We start from the raw sequence: 14,086 nt of genomic DNA on the forward strand, positions 1-14,086 counted from the left end.
GACTCTATTGCCTTGGGTCCTCCTAGGCTCATCGTGGGTTCATTGTGGGTTTGCCTGGGTTCGCTCCAACAAGGACCTAAGCGAACCCATAGTCCAAAATAAGGACCCTTCCCAGACCTGCAGCGAACTCGGACACAAATCTGGACCCATGCGGACCTAGACCCGAATCCGGGCAGCAAAGGACGAATCCAAATTCTTAGTAGTTTGCACTTCTTTATCGTGATAATGGACCATAAGGTATGATCCATGTAGATGTGTTATTGTCTTGTGAACCTTTTATAAATTTACACATTCACATATGCATAGGTCCAACATGGAAACGTTAAATTAGCTCCTAACTTAGAAAAGTTAAAACATATAAAACATAATTGATGATTTTATTTACTTTTCAGATATATAACTAAATAAAATAATATGTTGTTTAATTTAAAATATCTAATAATTTTTTTTAGAAAATTGAGTTGTTTGATTTTTTGAAAGATATCTATATTTCTAATGTCAAATTTTAAAAAAGAGATGAAATGTACTAAGTGTGTTAGTATTTTTTATTTTCTAATATCAAGATATTACTAAGTTTGTATATGAAAAACAAAGAGAAAAATGAAGTACATTATGAGGAGCTATGTGTCATCACTCAAAGTTAACAACCCCACTAAGCATTATGCCACAAACATCTAGCCATTTACAAAAAAAGATCATTGTGGGTTGCACAATAGTATCAAAAAGGAGAGGTGCTTGAACTTCGACTTCACTATTTATTTCTTCTGCCGAATTCTTTGTCCCAACTACAAGAATGTTCCCCCTCCAATCTCTGATAATATATCTAGCTCTGATATTGATAAATACTACATGATACACATATTTGCTTATACTAACCCCTACTTAATGCAGAAATAACAGACACACAATACTCTAGCAACAATTATACTTTTAAATATTTTTTCATAATTTTTTGCTGAAGACATTAAAAGGGAAGTTTGTTAGTCTAATACGTCTTCATGGGTACTCCCAACTTACAAACTCTACACTGACTAATATGTACTACCCCTAGGGATTGCATCCCCAACACAATAGTTTCACGCTAAAAGGCTTTTGTCTTTAGTGCATTCAACCGCTCTAGCAACACCACTGACTTAAATGAGAGTTGAATGTTTGCTACTTTTCCAAAATGTCAATTATCTTCTTCATTATGCTTTGTTTTATAAAGCATTTCCCAGTTATCCTCAATTACAATAAGTTTGTTTGTAAACATTGGTAACTAAGTGACAATTAATTTCCTCAAATGATGGCAGGTTACTGAACAACCCACCCTCTAAACCGTCAATCTGCATTTATAGGGTATTACTCCTAAATTGATGACAATTAACTAGGTACTCCACCCCCCAATTACTGGTGTAAATTAACAGCCACTGAAGAATCAACAACTAACACTGCATTCATAAAATGCAATATATATTTTAAACAAAAACTCAAAGAACCTGCCAATTTATCTAATCCTTATTTCTACACTGCTAATTCTCTCCTCGCCTCCTTTTTAAGCCTCCTAAAAGGATTACAACGCCATTTCCATACAAATTTATGGGCTTATTTTCTATAGAAAAGAAAACAAAAGAAAGCGCAAACATGGGAACACCAGAGCCCAAAATTAATGACATTAAGCGTAGGTCATGATTAGATGGGACAGCCTTCAGATTTCATATGCCTCTGCATTACCCCAAGTATTCCAAGGTTGAGTACAAATTAATGGCAGAATTGATTTTGGACAAGCTATTACACGAATATGATTTGGTTGTTGTAGGGGATGTCCATTACAAGCAAAATTTTGCAATGTGGTCTTTCATCTGACATCACAACTCTCCCTAACATTTTCTCATTCTAATTTCACGCTCCTTTGCTCTTAATTCTCATTGTTTTAGCCTCTGTAATTGAATTAATCTTTGTCCAAATGAGTAGGATTAGATTTACCTTGCTATTAGTTTGTGCTTTCAAATTATGAGGGTGTAGAGGATGCACAAAACTGGGATTTCAAAGCTTGGAGAGCAATCAATTCCTAGTGAAGAGAGGGGGGGATCATATTCAACCATTTTCCCAATCACATTGAATCTATAAACCACTCAAAGTAGTCAAAATACCTCTAGGACAGACTGTTGGAGACTATAACAGCCATCATCAAGATCCTCCTTTTCTCATGGCTCCACTCCAACAGCCACTTCCTCCTCCCCAAAAAACCCACAGCAAACCTCTGCATAATCGTGATCTACACTCACCTCACACAACAGGGGATTGAGAAAAAGCCGCCATGGGCTGCGACCTAAAATCCCACCTCTAAGTCGCGAATTGAAACTCCTACAACAGAATAGACAATCTAAAATCCTTCATAGCAATCGTCGACATGAGTGCCATGAAAACCAACTTCAACCACTCACAGAGCAACCTCTACAAGTGCAACAATTGCATACCGTCCATGGCTGAACCAACTCAAGAGGCAAGATTCAATGGTCAGAAAATTTGACTTTTTCATCTTTTTGGTCACCATTTTTACATTTGTCGGCATCAGAAATTGAATTCCGGCAAGGAATCCAAATATAAATAGCCTATCGACTAATAACTTGGCAAGTCCATTTATATATTATCTTTTATTAAGACATTTTATCTAATTTGACCTTGATCCCTTGAAGGATATTTATTGAATTATTTCAACATTAATCATCTTGTGTATTATAGTATTAACTAGATTCATAAATTTAAGTCTATTTCAAATTATTTATCAAACATTACAAATAATTAATTTGTTACTAAGCACTTAAATATTACTATTACATTTAATTATTAAGCAGATTAAATAAGTATTAAAATAATAAACATTATAATTCATTTAGTAATGTTAAGGTAATACAAATTTTCAAAAAAATAATAATATAACTAAAGAGCACATGAATATACTAGCGGGGGGGGGTGAATCAATATATTGGTATCTTTTGCCAATTTAGAATCTTTTATCCAAATTATTATCTTCAATATGAGCAATAAAATATTTGAACACAATAACACTGATTTAACATGGAAACCCAGTGCGGGTAAAAAAGCACGACAATAAAATGCTTTTATATATTTGAATCTTTTACAATATGTTTGTAGGTTTAGACCTACAAGCAGCTCCAACCTCATTGTGCAAGCACCTACCTGCTGGAAGCTGCAACTCCCACACTTTGCAGGCTTTGACCAACTAGAAGCACCTACTCCCACTTTTGATTTGAAACCTGAAATTCCACCTTTAAAAGGTTGCTTGCTCAACCTAGTGATGGATATGATTTTCTCTTAAGTCTGAAAAAATGTTTTCCTTTTGTGGTACCCTCTAACTCTGCAAATAAAAATTTCTTCTTTTATATCCCTTTTACTTCCTATATATTCTGATAAATATAGATATCAGATAAAAATCTGAATATATATGTAATGCTTTGTCTTGCAATTACACTTCTCAATATCCTCCACACTCTTCCAAACTGCTCACTTCTTTTTCAAATTAAACTTCTCTCAAGACCATTACTTTGATGGGTGATTTAATATATTCTTGCCTTCATATAGAGACTATCTCTTCCTCGACAATTTTTCTCACATTCAAACTCTATGGTGAAGTCAGGTGTGACTTCATAGAGTTTTCTCCATATCTGCGATATTTCTTACTGTTGACAACTCTATATAAATATTCTTATAGAAGCTTCCTTTGGCGCTGAAAGCATATGCACGATAACCTTCAAATATTTGAAAAATGTAATATTATTACCTGACACTTCCTTGTGTTTAGTTGCCAATGCCATCATGTTTGGAGGTTTCATACTTCTGCTGTATTTAGATTTGCCTTAACAAATTTTATTCGAATGGGCTATCTCTGCCAGTATTCTGAAAAAGACTTTCAGATGGTAGTTGCTGCTCCATCCATATTTGTTTGATGATATGAATGCTTCTTTTCACATATTTGATATCTGATAAACCATCTAGGAGTTCAAATATTCATCGTGCATCATGTTTACTGATTTTTGTTTATTTTGTTTTTGTGCCTGTATGTTGACTTCTGTGTATAGGACGAACCTTGTCAAATGCAGCATATCATAACAATTCTTGGAGTCATGTATCACTGTATCTTCAATATACTATCGCTTAATCATCATTGTGGGTTCTTCTGACTGGCAACACACTAATTTGCCTTCAATGTGTTAGCCATAACTCCCTTTATCAAACTCCAAACAAACACTCAGCTCTTCCTATGTGTTCACATGAATCTTCATCAATTTGTAATATGCACTTGATGACATGAGCATGTTTCGCAGACATTGAATAACTATGTCTTCTATCAGGTTTCTTCCTTGCTATTTAACACTGCATACGATATGCATCACGTCACTTCAGGAATTTATTAATAGTGGCTACCATGTAAGCCACAATTTGACGGACCCATTGGTTCCTACCGTGCATGACTACCATGTTTCTTCCTTGTTCCTTCATAAGTACTGTCATTGTTTATTATGGACCCATTTGTTCCTTATGAATTGTGGAATCAACGTTCATCTCATGTGGCATATATTTTGGCTGCCTTAGGAGTAATATGTAATAATCAAAAACTTCAAACATCATTTCCTTCTTAACATGGAATCATTCCAGTAATATATCACTTTACTTACTAGGCCTTTCCAACATTGTGTATAAAATCATAAGGACTTTATAATGTTTGCAGTGATTATATTTTCCTTGGACCTGTTGTCTTTGGAAAGCACACCATGTGCAGTGGACTGTCCATGTTGTCTTTATCAGACATATATAATCCGTTGAATTGAAACTTTGACACTTTATGATCTGCATCAACATATCCCACTAAGCTAGCATCAATGTATACAAATTTTGTGTTGATACTTAGCAAATTATCTGTATATGCATAAACTTGTTTGTTGCATATGACATTGCTTTCACCAATGCCAAACTTCCATAGTATGAATTGCTATTTAACATCAAATTTGTAAGTGGTTCTCATATGATTCAAACTGTCCAGTTAACAACGTAGCCTCTTAAGTCTTTGCTTTTACTATATCATTCTTACTTCATATATCATGTTGTTCATCTCTTTGTACGCATTTGACATCAATGACAATATCTCATCAATGTTCCCCTTTGTCATTGATGGCAACCTCTCAAATATAAGTCTGTATTTATGCAGTGCTCACCCTTAGTTCTCTGCTCCCCCTTTCTTCAATCCCTCCCCCTTTGTCATCAACAGCAAAGGGTCTCCAAGGCTAGAGACTAGCTCCCCCTGAGCACATGCTTCTTATGAGTCTTTTACTTGCTTCTCAAGGACTTGTTCTCTTAGGAAGTGGTATTTGATTGATATGTACTTTTTTTTGAGTGCATGGCTGGGTTCTTTGAGATGCTCATTGCACTTGTATTGTCACAAAATACTGGAATGGGATGCTCAAATGCAATCTTAATATCTTTTAGAGTTTGTTTCATCCATAGCACTTGTGTAAAACTTGGTACTGGTGCAACATACTCAGCTTCTGCAGTAGATAAGAGTTACCAATCCTTGCTTCTTGCTTAACCATGATACTAGACTGTTACCAAGGGAGAATGCACCTCCTATTGTACTTCTCATGTCATCAATATTTACTCCCAAATCTGCATCTGTATAAGCTGTGAGTGAAAAATCTTTTCCTTTTGGATATCATAAACCAAGATCCATAGTACCTTTTATGTACTTAAATATTCTTTTAACTGCTAGAACATGAGTTTCTTTTGGCATTGCTTGAAATCGGGCCACAACAGCAACATCTTGCAAGATATCAGGCCTTGTAGCTGTTATATATAACAAACTTCCAATCATGGATCTATATTGGGATTGATTTACACTTTGATTCATCTTCTTTACTAAGATTGGATCCAGTAATCATAGGGGTGCCAACAGGAGTACAATTTTCTATTCCAAATTCCTTCAACATTTCTTTGATATATTTACCTTGAGAAATGAATATTCCTTTACTTGTTTGTTCTATTTGCAGTCCAAGAAATAAGGATAATTCTCCAAGCATAGACATCTCAAATTCTTGTTGCATGTTCATAGAATATTCTTTGCACATTTTATTAGTTCCTCCTCCAAATATTATGTCATCTACATATACAACTACTATCAAAAGTTTGCCATTTTCAAATTTGATGTGTTGATTACTATCTGCCATTCCTCTTTTGAAGCCTTGATTTTGAAGATAATTATCAAATCTAGAATACCAAGCTCTTGGAGCTTGTTTTAGCCCGTAAAGTGCTTTTCTTAATCTACACACTTGATCCTCTGTTTCTGAAAATGTAAATCCTTCACGTAATTCGACATATACTTCTTCTAAGTCTCCATTTAGTAAAGCTGATTTTACATCAATTTGGTAAACTTTGAATGCTTTATGGCTTGCAAATGCTAGAAACATTTGGATTGCTTCCAATCTTGCAACTGGAGCAAACGTTTCTTCAAAATCCACTCCTTCTACTTGAGCATAACCTTTACAAACAAGCCTTGCTTCTCCATTTGCATTCATTTTATTCCGAAATACCCACTTGGTTCCTCTGACATTTTTATCTTTTGGCCTTGGAAAAATTTCCCAAGTGTTGTTCTTTTCGATTTGGTTCAATTCTTCCTCCATAGCTTTTACCCAATGCTGGTCTTATTTGCTTCATTGAAGTTCTTTGGTTCTATTTTTTATAAATAATTCTTCTTCTTGTTTGGACTTCCTCTTCTAGATCTCCTATTGCCAAGTTCTCTAGATGATTTCTTTGAACAAATTTTGATGGTGTTTTTGCTGGTGTCTCTAAGGGAGTCTTTGCTGGTGTTTTTGGTTTCAAAGGTATTTTGGAGTTAGAGTTTTCCTATTTTGTTTCCTCTTCATCTTCTTCATCTTTTGGATCTTCTTCTTCTTCACAAATACTTGGTAATTTTGCATTTTCTTTTGTCTTTTCAAATCCTTCATCAATCTTAACATTTGTGCTTTCCACAATCTTATGAAGCCTTTTATTTTAACACCTATATGCTTTACTCTTGGATGAATATCCAAGAAAGATTCCTTCATCATCTCTAGCTTCAAATTTTCCAAAGTCATCTTCATCCCTTCTTATCTAGCATGTGCTTCCAAAAACTCTTAAATACTTGACTGATGCTGGCCTTCTTTTCCATAATTGATATAGTGTCTTATCATGATTTACTCTAATTTTGCACGATTCAAAACATAGACTGTTGTATGTACTGCTTCTTTCCTAAAAGAATCATCTATATTAGATTCATTAAGCATTGCCCTTGACATTTCTTGAGCCATCCTGTTCTTTCTTTCAACAACTCCATTCTATTGAGGAGTTCTAGCTGCCGAAATTGTCTTTTAATTCCATTCTTTTCACAATACACATCAAATTCATGTGATGTAAATTCTCCCTCTCTATCCGTTCTAAAACATTTTATTTTTGTATCTGTTGCATTTTCAACTAGTTCTTGAAGGCTTTGAACTTGTCAACTGCTTCCGTTTTTTCTTTTAGAAAGACTAACCAAGTCATTCTAGAGTAATCATCAATAAATAACATGAAATATCTTTCTCCTTTAAGGCTTTTTGTCCTAGTTGGTCCACATAAATCTGAATACACAAGTTTGAGTGGCTTTGATGTAGAATATTTATTAGCTTTGAATGTGCTTCTTGTTTGCTTTCCTAGTTGGCATTATTTGCACCTGGTGTTTGTAGGTTTTGATAATTTTGTTATGTCTCTTAAAGCTCCTTTATGCCTGATTTTGACCAAGTCGTCAAAGTTTAAATGCCGCAAAAATTTTGTGCCACAACCAATTTTCATCTTTTGAGCCAAGAAACAAGTCTCATTTTTCATCTCTTGCAAAATGTATAAGTTATTTGCTGTTCTTTTTGCATTAGATATCAATTTTCCATGCTTAATTTCACAACCTTTAGAATGAAATATTACATTATGATCTTGATCACATAGCTGACTTACACTTAGTAAGATTTCTTTTAATCTTTTTACATACAAAAAATCCTTTGTTTTGGATTTTCCATGGTCTAGACCAAAAGTTCCTTTTCCTTTTATTTTTTCGTTTTGTGCTGTCACCAAATTTTACGGATCCATCACTAATTGGTTCACAAATACAAATGAAATGAATTTGCTTTTGTCCCCTTTCATGTGTCTTGAACATCCGCTGGACACAACATACCATTTGTGTTTCTTGTTTTGAGCATGTACAGCTATTTGAACAAACAATGACTTTTCTTTCCTTATTCCAAACCTTCTTGTTAGGGTGATTTTCTATCTTTGCTAGATCAGTAGGAAAAATTGTTCTCTATTGGTGAGCAGCATGTCGAAAGTTATTGCAATTTGAACATAAAATATCAAGATCAATTAACGGAGCAAAAGAGTTTTGATTCATGAAATTTGAAGAGTTCTTTTCTTTGCTTCTACAATTTAGCGCTTTATGACCAAACTTTGTTGCAAGAGTAACAATATCCATTGAGGGTATAGGAGAAATATTGTCTATGATATGGCCTTTTCCAATCATTCATATGTTGTTTTAAATTCTATTGCTTTGTACCCAAAATGATTGCATGAATAACAACCACCATGGAACTTATAATGAGGTTTGTGCACATCATTAAGTTTGTTTACCTCTTTTGATGTTTTATTTTCAACTATGTTATCACCTTCTTTGATGAATCTTTTGAAAAAGACTTATTGCTTGAATTTCTTTCGAAACCAACTATTGATTTACTAGAAGAGGGTTTTTGACTGTCTATAATAATAGTTAGAATTTCTGTAACTTCTCCCAAACTTAATATTGTCCTTCAATTTGATAGTGCTATCCTCCAATTCCTTTTTCAATTTTTCAACTTCTAAATTCAATTTGGCGCACTCTTATGTTTGGACTTCAACTGGTCTTCTACTTGTTTCTTTTCCTCTTTAAGAGTTTTTAATGCTTCTAGTGTCCCCTCAGATTCAACTTTATATTTGGTTATTTTCTTGTTTAATTTTATATTTTCATGATATGCATAATTGAGTTCTTCTTCAAGATCAACGTCATTTTCTTCATCACAAAATTCATCTTCTTCATCCTCATGAACATCGTTTAGGTCAACTTCAGCCATAAAGAGAACTTCCTCCTCCTCATCACTTGGCCAATCCTCACTATCTTCATCCAAAGAGATACTTTCCTCTTTGGAGTAAAAGCTCTTTTTACTCTTCTTTTGAATTGTTTTCTTTTATTAAATTTGTTGTTCTTTTTACATTTCTTCTTTTTGAAAGCTTCCTTTTCATCTTCGCTGGAGTCACTATTGTTAAAAGGACATTTAGATGCGTAGTGGCCTAGGATTCTACAATTAACATATCCCACTAACCTGGTATCAATTAACATATCCCACTAATCTGTATTTACATAAACTTGTTTGCTGCATATGACGCTGCTTTCATTGGTGTCAAACTTCCATAGTATGAATTGTTATTTAGCAACGAATTCGTAAGTGGTTCTCATATGATTCAAACTGTCTAATTAACAACGCAGTCTCTTAAGTCTTTTCTTTTACTGTATCATTTATACTTCTAATATCATGTTGTTCATCTCTTTGTACGCATTTGACATCAATGACAATATCTCATCAATAACATCTTTAAGCATTAATTTATTCTCTAAATAATAATGGTAAATGACTAATGACAAACAAAAGATTATAAATGAATAATTAAACTAGACTCACAACATAATTGTCAATTGATATTGAAGTAATTACTTTATAAATTTTCTTTTTAATAACACTCCATATATCATGCCGTTCATCTCTTTGTATGCATTTGACATCAATGACATCATCTTATCAATAACATCTTTAAGAATTAAAATATTCTCTAAATAATAATGGTGAACGATTAATGACAAATAAAAGACTATACATGAATAATTAGACTAGACTCACCACATAACTGTCAATTGATATTAAAGTAATTACTTTATAAAATTTCCTTTTAATAAAACAAAACTAGCAAATAGTTTCTTCTTAATAACCTCAACTATGTAAGGAGGTGATTGAATATATATGAAGAACATATCATCTCAAAAATAAACCATTTACTATGTAAAGAATCAAGATTGACTTCAGATAATCGAAAAAAAAACAAGCTCAAAATAATTCCCCGGAGGTGCATGTATTTTGGGCATATAGCACTCGAATGCAGCAAGAGGAATGGTGAGTAAGGAGACATATGCATCAATTTTGCAAGGCACCAAAAACATCCATACCGTGTGTGGCAGAAGGAGGGCAGTTCAGTGACATTCCCAACCTACGTGGGGAGGATTACGTAGGGAAACTCTGATTTGAGGGCAGCTAAAAATGCAAATGAGGAAGGAACCCGGGTGTTGGAACACAAAACCTCTTGCTTTTACTTGGAACTCTTGTTTTGAAAAGGGAAATATACAGGATAAAAGAATAGGGCTGCGGCTGGAAATTTTGGAACTGAGTATCTTCAGCTAAGATTTCGAATAACTATCTATATACATATATCAAGTATGCCTCATTTTAGATTTTGGTAAAATCTCCTTTTCCTGGTCAGAAATGCATTATGCAATTGTACTTCTTCATCTTCCAGCTCATAAGTGACTGGAATTAAGTAGTGTTTGGGATTTGTTTCCTTCTAATTTACTTTGAGTTGTACTACCATTTAGTTTGGCCCAGCAATGAGCTCTAGGAAACGATCTATTCTCAAAAGTTTTCTATTTTGTTTGAAAAGAAAATTGTATTTCATTTGGTACAGTTATGCAAATATTTCATTAGATTAAAAAAAAGAGTTACAAATTTGTGAGATAATAGATATAGAGATTTTTGGAAAGTGTTTTTTTTTCAGCGTATATTAATTCTGAAAATGATGCTGTGATATGTCAAGAATTTTTTAAGGATTGAAGCTTAAACAGTTCCTTGACCAATCTCTGATTATGGCGACAGCAAGTTATAATGTTCTTATTTCAGTCTTTTGGGTGTGTAGAAAAATATGCACAAAGAATGCCAATGGACTGACGATATGCCTTATGCAGTTATGAATGCTTGCAAATGATTTTGACAAGCTTATTCTTAGGAAATTGCCCTTTCCCAGCTTGCCCTTTTGTATAGGACTTGACAACTTTGGGAATGGGCCTATTGTGGTACTAGTACAACAGTATTTAGTCAAGCAAGTAATGATGTTTTTGAAAACTAATCTGGAAATATATCCTTGCATTACAAAAGTCAATGTTCTCCTAAAGATTTTAGAAGTATAGTTATAAACCAATATAGTCAGCTCCCAGTTTGAAAATATGAACAATATTTGTCATATTATAGGAAATTTAATGTTCAAATCTTCAAATGTCGTTAACCAAGGTATAGCAAATTACATAGCTGAATAGCCCTGCATCTCAAAATGAAGGATAGTTACCCAAAATTGAAGGCTCACTGCCAATATTGGTTACTATCTGGGTTTCATTAGAAAGAAGTCATTTTCAGCGTTGTAAAGTTCAGTAATGCTGTACAAATATTTTCAGATTTACAAATATTTGTGTTAAATTCTATAATGATGTACATGAGTTTTTCTTCTTCTTTTTTAGACTTACGTGTTCATGAATGTTAGAACTATCTAGTGTTGTACATAAACTTTCAGACTTATGTGTATATGTGTTGCTGGCTATGTCCTTGATCATTTTCTTGGCAAAAATTTGTAAGCCAATTATAATTGTTATTAAAAGGATTTTACTGTAAAAGGTTGTGTTTCACCCAGCAAACTGATAGACAAACTTGAGAGCCCTGTTGTTGTCTACAATGCGCACAAAAGTTGTAACAAACATATTTCTCAATAATTGAAGGTTAAACCAGACCTCTGGGAATTCCATCCTAGACATTAGTGATTTTGGGTAGGGTATTAATCAGATTAGAATAGTGCAAGCTGCGTGTTTGATCATCATTGTATCTGAATCTCTTTAATTTTTTTTTTTTAGTTACTTCTCTGTTAGCTAACTCTCAAATAACATAACAGCCATACTTATAATGGACATTCTCCCATAATATTGGAAACATCGTAATGTGAAAGTACGTGATTATTTGACTTATGGACCTTCTTCCATGATTATGCTAAGTCTAGATTGTTACTTCTTGAGATGCTATTAAATATTTGATGATGCCATTTGTATACTGTTGATACAAAAACTGACTTCTTATGCAGCTGTCATGAATTTTGGGCAGGATCTCACAGCAAATGGTTACAGCATACTAAGTTGTTAGTGGGATAACTTTTTCATGTTGTCATGTACTCTTTTTATCACACTCGAAAACTAAACCATATCAAAATTGAAGTAGACTGTTTAAGAAAGACTACCTTGCTAACTAATTAGTTGCTCATGATAGCTCGTTATTGTTTTTCAAAAATATATATATAATCTTCCGCAGACTGATGTTGTTAAACCACTAGTAAACAAACATTGTTGGAAACACACAACCCCAAGAGAACTTGATACATTAGCATACAAAGGTAGAGAGATAGGACATGTGTGCATAGGTAAAACCTTACACATGGTTTAATTGTAACATCATGGCAAACACTGCTGATATTTATAACTAAAGAATTCCGCCTGATTCGCCCAACTGTGTGTATGATGGCAGAGAATTTTCGGGAGTGGTTGCTACTCCCAAAGGGTTTCGTCTACATAGCAGTTACATCAAAACAAATAGAAACCAGAACTACATACCGAAAGTGAGGAGTTCAAGGGTCTTGATCTTGTGGATACAATTACATAGGCAGCCTGGTAGGTGAAGAGACACCTCTGGCGCAATGATACTTTGGACATAGTTAGGTAGTATTTAATCATTATCATCATATTATAAGTTAACCCAATAAATGAATGATTCTCAAGAAGTGCCTATAGTCGGTCGAATGCCTAAAAGTCGAGGGAGGGTATAGGACTTAGAAAATTCTCTCAGTAGTCGACACCTAGCCAAAAGCCCAAAAACCAAGGAAGGGTGTAGAGCTTCCTTATAACTTGCTAAGAATCATTGGCACGGTCTTGGGCAGACTATGAAACTTCTGGCAAGTCACTTTGGACCCAAATGGTCCCGAACAATGTAAGTCTCTAATCAAAGCATTATTTATTTCCTGTCCTTTTGAAAATTCATTCCTGATGGATGCACGAGATATTATATCATTCCCTATTGAGGTTGGGTCAGATGAACCCTTTAGTTGCCCAAGACAGAAGAGCCTGGATGGCTAAGTGATAATACTATCCCAAATGGACAATATTCCCCAAGTAATCAATGACTAACTTTCAAAGAAAAAAGAAAAAAATTGACATTTGCACTCTGAGTTGATATGTTATGGTTCTTTTTAAATTATTAGTATTGTTTGTTCAATTAGGACAGGTCGGTCCTTACAACCTCATGATTGGAGTTGGAGATGATTGGTATTCTCAATTCTTCTCCTTCGCTCAATATTTCACATTTAATGGTTCAGCTTCATAATGTGATAGATTCTTAGAGCCTGGAAAATCTTGTTTGGTATTTTCATTTATTCTCCTTCATTTGGTATTTCACATTTCATGGTTCAGCTTCATGATGTGATAGATTCTTAGAGCTTGGAAAAACTTGTTTGGTCTTCAAAGATGCATATTTCTTCCTCTTTCTATTCAGATATGCATTGGTTCGTGGCATTATTAGCATACTTCATTTTGATTCCACTTCCTAGTTCCTATCCACTAGAACTGATAAAATTTACTAGGTTGACAAGCTATGAATGAAAAAAATTCTAGCAACTTCTCTAATATTTAATGAATTTCTTTATATTTGTAATGATGTACAAACAGAAGTCTCTCAAAAATCTAATCACCACTTTAAGATAATTGTGTGCTGAATTTGAATCACAAGCTATAACAAGAAGAGATATAATAAAACTCATACATTCAGAAACATCTAGAAGTTGGTTCCAAATGTTCAATGCAAACCTACAAGAAATTACATCCTAAAAAGGACAAGTTAATGATACATTAGTCAAAAATTATTTTCTGAATGGA

At 33.9% G+C, this 14,086-nt stretch overlaps 1 protein-coding gene across 3 annotated transcripts in view; it reads right to left on the minus strand.

Moving 5' to 3' along the window:
* Positions 1-14,086, minus strand: part of LOC149557439 (protein HAPLESS 2-like) — a 322,953-nt gene that overhangs the window by 244,875 nt on the left and 63,992 nt on the right. The window lies entirely within an intron of this gene.

This window comes from Cupressus sempervirens, chromosome 5 (genome assembly GCF_028749045.1).
Source record: "Cupressus sempervirens isolate cs-2001-9-10 chromosome 5, ASM2874904v1, whole genome shotgun sequence".
Classification (NCBI taxonomy): Eukaryota; Viridiplantae; Streptophyta; class Pinopsida; order Cupressales; family Cupressaceae; genus Cupressus; species Cupressus sempervirens.